Below are 13,225 nucleotides of genomic sequence, written 5' to 3' on the forward strand. Positions count from 1 at the left end.
TGTCTATCTAAATCAAGGCATTACCTTTTTGTTAACATTTTCAACCAATGAAAGATTAAAGGAATTTTATTTTTTCATATAAAAATTAACACATTGTTTATGAATTAAAAAAATTTAACACATGGTTTTACCATGACCATAATATAAGATTTCCAACATTTACACTCTTTTTTTTTATAGTTCTTTTATAATCTAAATTATATGTTATGAACCTATTAATGAGAACAACTTAGTTCATAAGGAATGAATGAATTATTTTATTTACCATATTTACACATGTAAGATATTAGTGCATAAATACACACAGTATTATTTATTATTCTTTTTTTGGATAGGTAATGGGTCAATGCCTAGATTATTTATTATTATAAGTTGAGATTAAGTATAATTATGTGTTAAGCTTGAGTAGATTCGAACCAATGACCTCCCATATGAGAGACTTGCAATTTATCATTGTGTTGTAGGCTCTTGCCTATATTATTTATTTATTATTCTTGGTAATCAAACAGAAGATCAATTTTCCAATTCAATGTATAAAATGTCTACAAACACAAACATCATCATTCAAATTCATTAAACTAGCCAACACAAGAAAAGACTAGAGTTATTCTTGAATTTTATGTTTATCCACATAAGGTTTGAAGAAGAGGCAATCATTCAAAATTTTCATCAACTTCATAAGCTTCCTATTGGACTAACTGCCAATGTTCCCCTTAAGGATTCATGACATGGTTTACCTACCTCCTATGTTCTATAAGTCTAGTGGTTGTACTGGGCATTGAAAGGTCGATCTTTTGGTGCAATGACATGTCTAGATTGTAACAAGTGGTATCAAAGCTTGGTCATAGGTTCGAATCTCCTCGAGTAACACCGAGGGGGAGGGATTGTTGGACTAACTACCAATGTTTCCCGTCGAGATTCGTGACATGTCTTAACCACCTCCTATGTTCTATAAGTCTAGTGCTTGTATCAGGCATTGAAAGGTCAATCTTTTGGTGCAATGACAAGTCTAGCTTCTAACACTTCCTATATGATGTGTGCAAGACAAACCATTCGTACCCACCATTGCTAAAGACCTAACCTCCATTACCTCAACCACACTCTTGCTTTCAACCTACAACTACTCAAGCATACTCACAATTATAGAAATAAATTAGTACCACTTCAATAATCATAATCAAATAAAATCTCGATCATAATCAAATAAAATCATATCACATAAATCATTAATTGCAACATCATGCCATACAAAATCATCACTAAATCTAATTAAATCAATACAATAACATCATCAATTTACTCATATAACATTTAATAATCGTTGTTGCATATAAACTCATGTTGTAATCAATATCAAACTATAGAAAGATCATGATTCATCATTAACATATAACATCATCATTATATATCAAATGAAACATGAAAGTAGATAATAACATAGTCACATGGTCAAAAAACATATCAACTACAAGTCTAAGTTAAGCAACATATCAACTTTAAGTCAACAAGGTCAAAATGTCACAGAAGTCCTACAAAATAGGATCCTGACAAGGTGGGTCATGACATTGCCACCAATTTTTTCTTTTGCCCATTAGGTGATTGCATTAATGGTAAAAAAATCTACTAAGATTTTTTTTAGAAAATGAACTTTTAATTGCTAAAATGCTCATTGTAGATGTCTGATTTTTTAATACCTCATTTTTTTACTATTTAAAAAAATTAATGAGTATGTTGTAAAATCAAGATGATATCAGTAGATGAGTCACAATAGGCCCTATGTAGCATAATCAATTTGACAATAGAATGAAAGGAGAACAAATTGTCTTGTTTTTTCCCTAAAATATGGGGTTTTATAGAGATATACAAATTGTTTCAATTATATCAATTTATTTTATTAACTATTGTACAAGGAAAATAAAAAACATTGTAGTTTATTTCAAATGATCTGTGAGAACTCCCACATACGTTTGGTGTATTCAAAAGATAATGTTTCAATTTTAGGGTAATTGAGAAGATGTTAAGCAATGTTTTAATAACATGACTTATTAGGTTGGTTTTTTCCTTTCATTTTAAATGAAATTTCCAATACGAGATTGGAGAATAATTAAAAAACTAAGAATTTTCAAAATGATCAAGCATTATGTATAGAGTAAATTTGTGTTGAGTGTTACAACATATCTACTTAAGGTTAGGATGTATTAATAAGCTCCCTTATGATAAAACTTATACAAACTAAGGATTGACATTAAATGTAAGGTAAATACATACATATTTAAACCATTCTATTACATATGACAAGATAAAAACAAATATCACTTGATTTAACATACCACTTTCAAGATTTCCAACAATGTTTATGGGGATTATAGTTGTGATTTTGGTAGTATTAAGGTTGGGAAAACCCCTTTCAAGTGCAATATTTTGAAAACTTCCAAAATCCTAGCTTCTCCTATAGTTGAGCATATCTAGACAATGTAAGATTTAGTAGGCGAAAATGTGTAGAAACAATGTAAAAAAGCCCCAAATAACTTCTATGGAACTCCAAAGATCCTTGTAAGAAACACATTTCCCATAATTACTCCAATTACTCCCCTCCCTTGTTTTCTTTGAATACTTACATGTTCCTCTAAAAAGGTAAGATCCATTAGTTGGGCACCCTAACTTAAAGGTTCTCAAAATCCTATATTAAAAAATTTAAGTAACTTCGAGTTTTTTTACTAGCTTTCTTAGCAAGTCCATGCTTTTTACAAAGCTATACAGAAAGAATAAAAAGAGCAAGACCCGTACTTTTGCACAAATTCATGTTTTATACATGTGTTGATGTGGTATCACATGATTTGTTACTTTCTAGATCTAAGGAATGCATTTAATTCAATTATGGTTACTCATGCAGTAACAACTTTAATTTCACAAGAATTAATGAAATATTGGACAATAAGTCAACAAGTGCTATAATAACTATTAGAAAATGCTCAACTCATTTTTTTGAACCATAATAAGTACTCTATCCATTTGTCTTTTGGTTTTTGTCAATCCATTTATGTTTGGCCCCAATTCTAATTAGTTGATTGTGCAAACAAATATTGTGATTTCTAAGTGAGATGAGCTCCCTAATTATCTCCAATTTTAAACAAATTGAATTTACTTGAAGTTTTGTTGGTACTCTTATTGTGTTTCTTGTTTAGTCACTATATTTTAACAATATAACAATTATATTCTTTGTATTTAACATAAGATAAGAATTCCACCACCATCATAGTTCTTATTAATACAATGATTTAAATTTCAAAATATAAAAAGAACTCTATTATAAATAATTATTTACATAATATACTATGTTACTCATTCCTAATTATATCTCAATTATTCAAACTAATTCTCATAAATTTCTTATAAAATTTTCTAAATAAAAAAATTAATCAATTTCTAGTTGAACTACTTCTAAGAATTCATATAAGCTTAATTAGCTATAAGACATCCTTACCACCTAACCCTCCACGACCAGCCCTTTAAATACTTTGTATATTTCCTTATCCCAATTAAAAATTTTCTATTTACTTATATTGGCTAACTAATTTCAAATCTTAATTAAACCTCCATTAAATTGCTACCATGGCAACATTTTCAGAAGTAAGAAGTGTATTTAATGAATCAAAAGTATACCATCTCATTCATAGATATATTTTATTTAGGCAAATCCTTCTACCAGAGAAACCACAGTCTTGTCTCTATTTCAAGATGCCATCTTGCTGACTTTTAGGGTGTGGTCCCATTAGCGGGGCTTAATCTCCATTCTCTAGAAAGTGGGTGGTCTCATGAGCAAAATATAATTTTGCTACGGAATTATTTAGAATCTTCTCCTAAAAAGTAGAAGCCCCACATTTTTAGGAGCAGGGTGAAAAAGGGGCGGGGCTGGAAATAGCCCCACCAACGTAGGAATGTTTTTTGCCATTTGTCAATAATCTAAATTTTAGATTTTAATTAAAATGTAATTTTAGAGGGAATTTAAATTTTCAGCTTATTTTAAATGCATATCTTTCTTAAATTTCGGAGCTGTAATTTTGAGCAGCATAAATCATGGGACCACTAACTTTAAAATAGCAGCTTCCGCTCTATTTTATAGAAAGCCCCCTTCCATAAGACCCCAGCCTTACCACCCAACTTCCATTTGAATTTTGATATTTGCTTTTGCTAATTTGGTAACAACTAATCAATGACTCTCTCATAATTGAAAACAGCAGAATTACTTCACAATAAATTTGGTAGGGTTTTTACATTGAAATTGTTGCCTTTCAAAACCATCTCTTTCAGAATTAATCGATTTTGTTTTTTTCTGTGCAAGCCCTCGTTTTTCCATCGAGCTGAATAATTCTGTAAGCCTGCCAATCCAGCAGCGTACAGGTACAAAGTCTTCACATTTTAATTAATATGTTCTCATTGTGAAAAATGTGGATTATACTTTGATTTCGAGCATTCAAAATTTTGAAAAATGCATGTCTTTTTGTTGGGAGGAGCTGTTTAAGAATGTTAAAAAGAAATTACGGCATACAACATTTTTTAGCAAATTTTGTTCCTTTTGTTTTGTAAGTTGTTCCCTGTGATATTATCAAAAATAGATATCATAAAATCGGTTTCTGAAGTAACGTATTTCATCTCTGTGTTGGGGAAGTTTTAGCTTGTAGTATTTATTGAAATAGATCCTACAAAACTTAAGAATTGGCCAAAGTTTTAGCCTGTGATATTATTGAAATACTCCAGTAAAACCCATTACAGAATTAGCATATTTTCATTCTGTTGTTTCACAAGTTTCTATAAGATCCTATAAAATCCAATGATTATTAGAATAGATCCTAGAAAACTCATTTTGGAATCAGCATATTTTCATTCTTTTGTTCTGAATGTTTGTCATTTTCTCCTCAACTTACAAAACTTAGATTCAACCTAACCAGATTCATCTATCATATGTCTGATTCAAATTTTATTTGATACAGCGATTAATTTAACTACAAAAACTCAGGATGATGTACAAGTCACTCCCTCGAAAAACCACTCAACTGGACCTGGCACAATTAATCTCACAACATCAGGCAGCCGAAACAGCATGTATGGCTTTACCGCTCAGTGCACCGGAGATAGGAATTTCGCATTCACGACCTCACAAGCATCAGCTTACTAGTATCGCCACTTCTCTATTGAATGCCAGTGAAACTAAAATTAAAAGAATTCCACTTCCAATTGAATGTCTGGATTTTCACATATCTTATGCCGAAAAGTTTGTCCGTAATTTTGCATGGCAATCTTCTACCAATAATTTGATAATGTCGCTTCTCTGTTGCCGCCCCTTGTTCGAACACTTTCATAGACATAACTTTGAATAGTTTACTCTGAGAAGCCAAGAACATGCAAACCAGTCAACAGCTAATGAAATTTTATGCTATGGGCATCTCAAGAAGAACACTGCTCCTACTGTGAATTAGTTAAATGAACGTCCAAGATTTTATGTATATATTACTTATTTCAATATTTTCTGAAGTAAAAGGTTAAGGTTAAAGATTATATTAATATTTTAAGAAAAACTATATATAAGATTTGTTTGAATAATTCAAGATTATAATATATGTTATCTTATTATAGTGATATGTTTTACAAATAATCATTTCATGAAGATGTGTACTATTTATTCATTTTGTAGTCTTTTGATGAATATTGTATTTCTTTATAATTCGTTACTCCTAATTTTTCATTGCTCCCATAACTTCTCCTCCTATTTCATTTTGATGCCTTTTTATTTTCTCCTTTGATAACAATTTTAATTTCTTATTGATGAATTCAACATTTCATTAGATTTTTTTTTTATTAAAAACAAAACTATGTTGACATATTTCCTTCTTTTTTTGGGGGCTCAATAACATATATGTATTTTATTAATAATAAAAGTGATTACATCAAGTTTATATAATCCCCACATATCATCAGATTTTTATACTTATTATGCACAAACCCATTAAATCTATCTAAGGTGTCCACATTACATAACGTTTATTGATTTCATCAAAATTAAACCATCACCAAAAGGTTCATCATAAATTTACATTCTTCAGTATGAACATCAAAACCATCCTATTAATACTTGGAGACTGTTGTCCAAACACATTCCATAGTTACTACCTTCACAAAAAAGAAACAACATATGGATAGTTAGCCCTTCAATAATTATATGGATAGTTAACCCTTCAATTGTTACATGGATAGTTATCCCTAACCTTTATAAGTGTTTCATTCTAAACAATTAAGACACACGATTGAATGATATTCACTTCATGTTCAATTCCTGCTCACTTAGTACCCTGTCCTTTTTATTTTCAGATAACAACCTAGTTGCCTCTTGATTAATTTTATCCTTCACCCAAAGCTCTTCTCCATTAAAACTCTTAATAACTTGAAAATCTTGTTCTTAGCTAGCCTTACCTTTACTAAATTATGGAAAACAATAGTGTTCTTGTCCTCATCTTTAAGCCATATTTTCCTTCACATTTTCCCCTAATACACTTTTTCTCTTGCTAGAAACTCTTCTTATTCTTTATTCAACTTTCTCTTAGTTTCTATATCTAATTTATTCTTGTCATTGTCAATAAAATTAGAGTGTAATAATTAAGGATTTCTCTAGTTTGAACTATTATCTCTAAAAGTTGTGCCTATGATTGGATTCTAACTCAATCAACTTCAAGTAATATGGAAACACTCCTAGGTAGTGAGAAATACCTGAAAATAGGAGTGAATCTCTGGGTTATAGGCTAGCTCCTCTTAATGTTTCAATGATTTACTTCTTCGAACAGGGAAATAAACTTGAAGGGAAAAGGGATAGAGGGACTGCTTTGGAAGGTAAATATTGAAAAAGTAAAATGGGTAATACATCGAATGGTAAGATTGTTGGTCTGACTCAATGAAACACTTACCGGTAGCTGACAAGAACTCATATTGTAAAAAAGCATTCACATATAAATATTTCACAAGAAGGATGTAATTTAGACAATACATTAAAGGGAATGCTAACATTCACAATTTCACAACTTGAATGGGAATAGAGTATCTCGACTTGTAACCTACATGAATAATCAAATTTCCACTTGTAGTTAAAATTGAGACAAAATCCAAGGATTCAAAGAGAAAATCTCAAGAAATTCTATCCAATAAAAAGAAATTGAACCACGAGTAGACACAATAAGGGTTCTAAGAATGTTCCTTCTTTCAGATTTCAAAGGTCATTGACAACATTCATCCAGACTGACTATAAAAATAAAGTGATGTGCTGAGAAAGACATGAAGGACTCCTAAGAGATCTCAACAATACTATCTTGCAAAAGACTTCAAAAAAAATGCTAGTCCCTCCTCCACATCTTAGGAATCCTTAAATAGACCAAGATTGCAACAAGCTTCAAATGGAAGGGGCACCTATTAGAAAATCGACATAAGAGTACAAATATCTCAGAGAATTACATTCACCATTGAGTTTTTACACCTCCCATCATGGGTAACACCAAGAGAATAATCATGAAAAGCCAGGTGCTACATGGTGTAGGAGTACCCTAACTGCTCTTTGCTCCTTGTGGCATTCAAAAGATCAAATCCACAACCACCCCAGCTGGTATATCATTAACAGTTGCAACTGTATTTAAGAAAAGATCATATATTTCTTAGTGATCATCCCACAGAAGTGATATGATTTGATTTCCACCATCCCCGTATTCAAATGTAGATCAGACATTCATTAAATTGAGTTGTTTGGATAACCAACTTGTCCCCTTGACCAATGCCAACCCACACTGCTTCATTCTACATTGATAGTCTGCCACCTTTGGGCAAAATTTAACTAAGTGCCAAGACATATTCACATGTTACAACATGATAGGCCAGGTGTGCCACCTTTGGTTGATCTAGGAAGGTTGTACATGTGATTGAAAAGTCAACTGTAACTCCAACCCCTAATCACTCAATATTACAACCTTACAACATACTAAGAGAAAGACCCCTCATAATATCTCACCATAAAAATCTTGGCTTTACGATCCTACGATCACTGGAAATTATCTTGATATCACAATGTTGCGAGCCCATGCAAATAGCTCAATGATCATATGACAACCATGTATTGTAGCATTGTAATATGCCCCTTTTGGCCCTTTATGACCTTACGACCACCCTTTTCTTTACTGGCATAACATTGACAACTTGATGTTTATCCTTCACGATCTTACAATAGACCATGTATCGTAAGATCGTAACCCATGTGAATGGTGCTTGAGACCTCATGACATTATACCTATCATAGTATTAGGGCTTCAAAACAACACATGCACTTTTTTTTTTCTTAATGTTTCTAGGCCCACCTTGCCCTGTCTCTTAAGATCTTATGACATGCTACATATTGTACCATCGTGCCCCTTTGTTTTGGCTTTTGTGAACCTACGATTGTGTGTAGCAACATCAAAACCTAGAAACATGTCACCTCCTTGCCTTGTTGCTATACATAAGTACCTTGCAACTTCCATTGGCGACAAAGCAATCACCATAGATCTGTTAGAGATCTATGATGGAAAATGTCATTGAATCTCCTATGTGCCTCTCAAAAACTCTAGTCAATAGGAATGTGTATGTAGGTTGGCTTGTCCTAACATTACTTTTGTTGTATTGTGGCCCACCTTTTGAAGATGCCCCCCACATATCCACGTGGCAAGTTCTCGCTATGTCGCTTTGGATAAAGAACTTTCAGTTTTCTTTGGTGACAAAGCAACAACCTTTGATCCATTGAAGATCAAATGCCTTCTTGATTTCTTTGATTTTATGACAAATGGGACCCATAAAATACAAAGCTTATAATGCAATTTGTGTAACCATAGTTATGCGGATTTGGAAGATTAAAACCTAGGGATAGAACAATAAAGCATGGTCAACCTTTTACGTATCCCCTGATTGCATATGTATTTAATGAGTTAGAAAAATTATTTTCACCACCTTAGAAAATATGGTTGATCAACCTACCCATTTGTGCATGGTGATAAAAATGGGTAACATGAACTTCTTCACAAAATTGTTTCTAAAGTGTTCTCTATTCCATACAACTTCTTGAAAAAAGTAAAGGCTCATTTGTTCTTTGACTAACTACAACTTCTTGAAAAAAAAATAAAGAATTTGTTACTTGATATTTTAGGAGCTTGCTACCACCAATATTGCACTAAATCTATAAACCCTGCCTCTCTGAACCACATTGCTTCAAACTTGAAAGGACATCAACCTTTTGTCGCTTCCTCCCACAAATATAACTTGATTAGGTAGTGATTTGACCTAGTAATAGGGGGGAAAAAATGCCTCACAAGTCCAAGTAACATTCACCTAGGTTCCTGAACTAGTCAAGTTTTTCAGCAATATTCAAGAAGCCTTCCATTCTATTAGTCCATGCATAATCACCCTTTTTAAAGGGGAGGTCTATTAGGCCATTGTTCACCACAAAATTGTTAAAATCGTGTTGGCTTTGTCCCATCCAACCTACACCTCCCATGTTTACTCTCAAGAATAAAATTGCATTGAAGTCTCCAGGTAGTATAAAAAATTCTCTCATAGCTTACTTGAATGTCAAAAAATATATATATGAATAGGGACGAGTTCTTGCATAAATGCATGTAGAAGTTAGAGGAGTTCAGGTGGATTTTGCAAATTTTTGAGATTGGTATCAAGAGGTTGCATGTTTGTGTATGGAAATAATAGATGATGCAACAAGTGAAATCAAGTGGAGGTAGTTCATGGTTGATCAAAAGCCATGGAGAGTGAAAGAGTGGAGAAGTTATTTGGTCGAGAAGGATAGACAATGATGGTTTGGATCCCATGAAGGATAAAAGTGGAGGAGAAAGACTATGGTAGAGAGGATAAAAATATGATGAATTCAAATCCTCAAGAGAAGAGAAGAGTAGTGAGTAGAGCATGTAGGAGGAGGGTGATAGTTGTTCCAACAAGATGATGGAAGATAAAGAAAAATAAATTCTTTTTTGTGTATAATACAACCATGGAGTTTGTGATGATGAATTAACACCATTTTGTGAGTTCTACTCACAAAAATTTTGCACCCAATGTGTCTAATGAATGAACATTCAGGGTGAATTGATGATCTACATTAACTAAAAATGTTTTCAGTTCATTGTCTTTAGTTTTGTTTTTTATTTTCATTTTTTATGTATTTTTTACTTAGCTCTTTTTAGGCATGCCTCCATCCATTTTAAAGATCTTGATGGATAGAAGTGATTGACATTTTGCATGCGCTAAATATGATTCATCACGTTGGATAAGAGATTGCTATTGAAACATGGATTTGGCTAGTGTGAAACTAAAACTTTTACTTTTTCACATACTAGGAGTGTGTGGCTTGTGAGCTTTAAAAGGAACATGTACAACCTTCAATTTATATTAAATTTTGTTAGATATTGTAATCATAAAGATAAGCTAAGCATGTGGAATGTTTGACAAAATGCATCAAAGAAGTGTGTTTTAGAATGATTGTGGATAATGCACAAATAACTTTATTGGAAAGACTTTATGTATTTTCAAGCAACTAAACTAGTTGATCTAATATTGTCTATTGATTGGAATTGACAAAAAATAAATGGATGAATGAATGAAGGATTTTAATGACACTCATAAGCTTGAAACAATCTAAAGAACCAAAGATATTAGAGAAAAAAATATCCTAACATACAAATAGAAAAATAGAAGTTGTACAATAAAAATAGATGAAAGAAAGGTGAGATAGCAACACATTATTAAATATAAAATAAAGGACGAGTAACACCCAAGAATGGACACGACTATCCTTCATCCAAACTGTACAGCTGACCAATTTTTAAAAAGTTGAAAACATCATGAATTTTTCTCAAAATTTCAGTGTTAGATCTTCATGATCTGCATAGCTTGTTGTCGAAAATAACAAAAAAATTGGAAAAATCAAAATCACTACATTTTTGAGAATATGAAAAAGCAGTTTGACTTTGTTTTGTCTTTAGCACATTTTGAATGGAGATTATTCACTCAGTTCGTCAAAATGCATATGAGCTGTACTACTTTGATAGTTAGGAAGAATTTTTTTTAAAAACTTATTATTCAGATTATTTAATTCTCTTAAAATAAAAATAGAGTTCAACATGACACCCTACACTAAATTTCTCCACTTTTTAAAGATTTTATTTTTCATTAGCGAACCAGAATACAGTGACATTTTTCCAACAGAAAGAAAAATTCACGAGATTGTTGGACGCCAGAGTAGACTGCGGTAGAATGGAAGCGATTTGAACCAAAATGGATTAGATTTTCACAGTTTAGTAGTAGGGCAATCTCACCTTTCAACCTAAGGTTTTGAAATGCAGGGGAATTGACCTGAGTTTTGTTGGTTTGGGCGTGCAGAGTGTTGCAGGTGGTGCATATGTATTGCAGAAAGACAAGCATTTGGTTGACCCACAGAAGCATCTGCAACTTTAAATGGAAGACGCGGTGCATCTTCATGGCGATTTTATCGTTGGCTCTTTAGCTTTAACCCAAGGTGACAGGGCAATTAATATCATTGAAGATTCAAAGAAGGAATAGATGTAGCAAATTGTTCAAAAGTGAGCAGAGTAGCTGCTCTCTGGATGGCCAATACAGAATGATTCGACGATGTTGTGGTGGGGTGGAATGACACAATGAATACTGCTAGGACCTTTGTAAAGGAATGATTATGCTTTTCTCAACAATAAAATTAGAAATTGCACATTTACATCTTTATAAATGAATGAAAAAATAAGCACTTATGTGATAAAAATTTTAGCATAGAAATTCATATTTCTTTATCTTTCCTCCCATCTTGCTCAGGAACCAATGTGGGTCTGGGAATGAAATGAAATGAAAAGCAAAACAAAAATCTGAAAAAATACAATGGTCAGGAAATTAGACAATATAGTTTGATGAAGTTTGAATTTTGCTCATTTCAAATGTATATATTTATCTAAATGAAATGACTTTTCAGTTCATCTTCTAGATGACTATTCAACTCCTGATGTATCTATAATTATTTACAATAGTGCTAAAATCGTACATTTTCTTTTGATGCCAACAATAATAATTGCCAATCCTTGAAAGGGGAAGTTTCTCATTAGTGAGTTCTTAGTGGTTGATGGAGCTCGTAGTTTAGAGGAGGTGGTTTGTGTTTTTGAGGTCTGTGCTCTTGGTTAAAACTTATAATGTAGTCAAAATCTGATTCATAAAGAGGTTGAAGTCCTAGTTTATGACCTGATTGTAATCATTATTTCATTTTCTAAAATAATCCTCAATATTTGCCAACTATCGGTTATTGATCTGTTTTCTCATAGCTTCATATTCTTTTAGTTTCAATGTGTATGAAATGGAAGGTGACCACCTGGGGACTCCAATGTTTCGAATTATTCAGCAATTTTTTGTCTTTCACTATAGTTGTCAATATCAGTTTATTGCATAATAATTGGAGACTTGGGGTGTTGGCACTGATACGTGATTAGATATAGAATTTAAATTGAGGTATATGCGTAAATGAATAAGGTTATGACTATATCATGTATTGATAAAAGCACCAGAAGATGTGGGTATGTGAATGAGATTCAATCCTCCACCTAAAATATTTAAAAATATTACTCATTATTGCTTTTTTTATATTATTATTTTTTTATGGAGGAAATTTTTTCCCCCTCAAATTGGTGAGAAAGGGAAGCTCTTTCCCTGCGTTGCTTATGTTAATTGGCATGATTCTCTTTATCCGAATGCAGATGCTTCATAAAGCCATTATAGGTTGTTGAAGGTAATAGTTTGATTGTCTTTGTTATTTGTCATTTATATCCTGCCAAGTCTAATTTAGTGGTTAGCTGATATTAGATTAATCTTATTATATGGTGGTTGACATGGTTCTACTTATTTATTTATCTTCCAAAACAATTGTCATTTCTTGTTTACTGTTTTTATTGTTCTCTTTTCTTGTGGTGGCATTTATTTTCACTCATGAGAGGGGAGTTGCACACCTCATGAAATCATTGACTACTTTCTTTTGCTGATTTTAGAATCTAGATGCTTCTTGAAGTTGTTTAGTGTCACTCATAATTTTGGTACAGGGTCTTTGGTATTTCATGGGTGTCTTGATAGGGATAATTTAGTTGTTTCTGGGAGGGATAATTTAGTTGTT

This window comes from Cupressus sempervirens, chromosome 9, assembly GCF_028749045.1.
Source record: "Cupressus sempervirens isolate cs-2001-9-10 chromosome 9, ASM2874904v1, whole genome shotgun sequence".
In the NCBI taxonomy this organism is placed as follows: Eukaryota; Viridiplantae; Streptophyta; class Pinopsida; order Cupressales; family Cupressaceae; genus Cupressus; species Cupressus sempervirens.